The sequence below is a fragment of the Hipposideros armiger genome, unplaced genomic scaffold (genome assembly GCF_001890085.2).
Source record: "Hipposideros armiger isolate ML-2016 unplaced genomic scaffold, ASM189008v1 scaffold_662, whole genome shotgun sequence".
Classification (NCBI taxonomy): domain Eukaryota; kingdom Metazoa; phylum Chordata; class Mammalia; order Chiroptera; family Hipposideridae; genus Hipposideros; species Hipposideros armiger.
In genome coordinates this window covers 628,897-632,254 of record NW_017732012.1, presented here as the reverse complement: position 1 = coordinate 632,254, position 3,358 = coordinate 628,897, and positions in this window count along the sequence as shown.

Genomic DNA, 3,358 nt, shown 5'->3' with positions numbered 1-3,358 from the left:
ATAAATAAAATTTGTCACTTACCCTACAACTGTCATGTGTTCTGTTCACTTAGGGGAAAAAAAAAAATCTAGGAATTGGGTACCTAAGAGAAAAGCAGCTAGAGACCTGGGGTGAAGAAATAAAAATGCCATGCTGATAATGTAGATAGGTAAGGAACAATAACTTGTTAGTTTTCAACATGGAGTTGAAACAGATGCAAAGCACAAACATGGAAGATAGGTTGCAGCAAATGGCAAAAAAAAAAAAAAAATTGAACAGTGATGTGCTATAAAGGGATATTAAATATTAACATCCACTGCCAAGTTAGTTCTTCAGAGGTTATTCTACTTAGAAACTACTGAAACTGGGGTCTACCAACATGAGTAAATGTGGGGGTAGTCTTGAGGTTGTTAAACTTTCAAGTTCCTAGTAGCACAGCTATCTTGACTACTTTCTGTATGAATGTGAATATCATTGACTAGTTTTTTTAAAAAAACAACTTATTTTTACTGTAATGGAGTTAAATTTATAAACTAACGAGATTTAATAATCCAAGAACATAGATGAACAAAATACATTCTACATGTCCTTTAGTGTCCTTCAGATATATTTAAATTTTTTCTTCATAGTTTTATTGAATGCTAGGCATTATTCTTAGTGTTTTATATGCCCCAGCTCATTTAATCCTCGCTTAGGAAGCATTCTACTTTTAGCATCCTCTTATAAAAACTGAAGCAGAAATAACTTGTTCAAGGCTACAGGATAACTTGTTCAAGGCTTATATGAGATAGAAATTGAGTCAAGTCAGTGCTTTCAGCCAGTATTCTCTATTTCGTATCTCTTAATCTTTCCTCTTTAGTTCCTTTCTTAGATGGTGTTTTATTTCCATTATATTTTTGAACTGGTTGTGCTATGTGAAAGCTGTTGGTTTCTATTTCTGTTCACCCATTATTTTTCATTTTATTAACTTTGAAAATTTTAAACTACATATAATTTTCAAGATTAGCCCAATGAGTTGTATACACCTTATCTAGATACACCAATTGTTAATATTAGCCACATTTACTTTAACACTATTTTTTACTGAGCTATTTGAGAGTAAATTTCCGATATTATAACTCTGTCCCCAAATACTTTAGTAGTTTAGAACACTCTCATAATGACAAAAGAAATCAATTTCAAGAAATTGATGAGGAAACTGTATACTTTGCCTCCTATTCAAACTTTCTGAATCCCTTTTTGTTGAATCACTCTTTACATGTGACTCTTCTATATAGCAAAGGCTTGAGTTTTGTTGTATAATACAATCTGAAAATATTTCCATGGGTGATTCTTATTTATCTCGTATTTCATCACATGTCAGCTGTTTGTCTATATGTGTTCTTCAGGAAGTTAGGAATATTCACATTTTCTTCCTAGTGGTTACTTTTATCAATTAAACCTCATATCTTTCTTTAGTACCTATTTGAGTCAATTAATTTATCTTTTAGTGTTCAGTTTTGTAGCGCTAAACTGAATTTGAATTCTATCCTTTATACCCCAACTGTATATGAAATAACTTATTCTATCACCTAACATCTCTTCCCTTTTTCTTCTCAATGTTTTAGTTGTCATCTCTACATTATTAGATTGTTATTTGTTATGCATACTTTTCAAAGTTTTTTTTTTATATATACAACTGATGTGACCCGCGCACCAAATGAGCACTCCTGACTCGTCAGCCAGTAGTCTACTGAGAGGGTACCTGAGAGGATTGGGTGGGAGACTGGAAAAGAGACTCGAGACAAAAGCTGGGAACAGGAGGTCCACCCAATGCTGATAGCAGACAGTGGCCCTGTTTATTGTTTACACACAGCTTTTATAGCAAAAGTAACTTTCCTTAGGTAGGGGGGTTTGGGGAACTTGAGGGAATAGTCCCCTCCTCCCAGGGAACACCTCCCCCAGGCTTTCCATAAGGTGTGAGGAAGTCATCTTCCCAGGGTTAAAGCAAAACATAAGGAGCAGAAACTGTTAATAGGATGGCATTCCACTGTAGCTTTCAAGGCCGTTGGCTGTTTTCTCCTCAGCGGCCAACCTTCCCACCTGCTCACCCGGACCTGAGAGCCTGTCAGCTTGCCAGCTCTCAGGCTTAACCCTTACTGCAAACCTCCAGCTCTCAGGCTTAACCCTTACTGCAAACCTCCAGCTCTCAGGCTTATCCCTTACTACAAACCTCGGGCTCCCTACATACAACTAAATATATTTAATGCTCATTGCCACCTCTTTTGCTGTAGGGAACCAACCCCCGTACTCAAGTTTGCTTGTTTGTTCCCTAGTGCTTTCTTCAAAACATTCCTCATGCCCTAAGTTCTTTCATGTCCAAAACTGGTTGTTCTCTTTTTCTCTTGAAACACTGTCTCACTCTTTTCCCTCAAGGGTATTGTAAATGTAAGTGGTGAATGTTAATGAGATCTGAGGCCAGCTTGCACATCCCCCCCCCCCAAGTTGCCTGTTATTCTGCCTGAGTACACAAGAGACTTTATCTTTGAAGACAATTAAGTTTGCTAAAATAGTTTTGTTTTGACCATTCTGGGTCATTTCCTTTTGGAACATAGTGTATTCTTTCAGTTATTTTTCTTGAATGGTGTTTTCAGAATAATTCTGTTGCATTTTTATTTTCTTTAGGGAGTCTATGTATTTGGGATTGTTTTTGCTTGCTTTTTTCCCTAATCCTTTTAAAATTCCATTTATGTTATTCTGCCTTCCATCTTCTAATTACCTAGTTTTCCATAGTTTCTCCCTTGTGCCTCCACACTGTCCTTTTTGCTGAGCTTTGCTAGCTCTCATTTCCTTTACCCTTGTGCTCTTGGGGTCTCTCCCCTTGGTTCCCACATTCGATTCCTTGATAGTTAGGGGTCCTTCATGGTTTTGCATAATTATTTTGACTCATTGACACTTTTTTGCTTAGTGTTACGCATCCTTTTCTCATTTAAAAATCACAGTAGTTTATTAGAGGGCAGTATTTGGTAGTGGTTAAAATGCGGACACCTGAGCTCTGCTGCTTACTAATTGTATGACCTTGGGCAAATCACCTAACTTCTTGGATATCTTTGTATTCCTATACAAATATATATTTTTTAAGATTTTATTGGGGGAGGGGAACAGACAAGTTGCTGTCTTTTTGTTCTTCAATCTAGTTGTGGAAAACGTCGCTTCACTGGCCCACTGTTGGGAGCCGGCTGCACCTCAGTATCTGACATGCCTATCACACTGCTATTGGGACAAATCCTGAAGCTCTCTGGCTGAGAAACAGATGCTGCTTTATGTTTTGAAAAATTTAAATTCCCCTTTGGATGCCCCCAGTAGGATAAAAGATCTGACACCCCTTCTTATATTGAT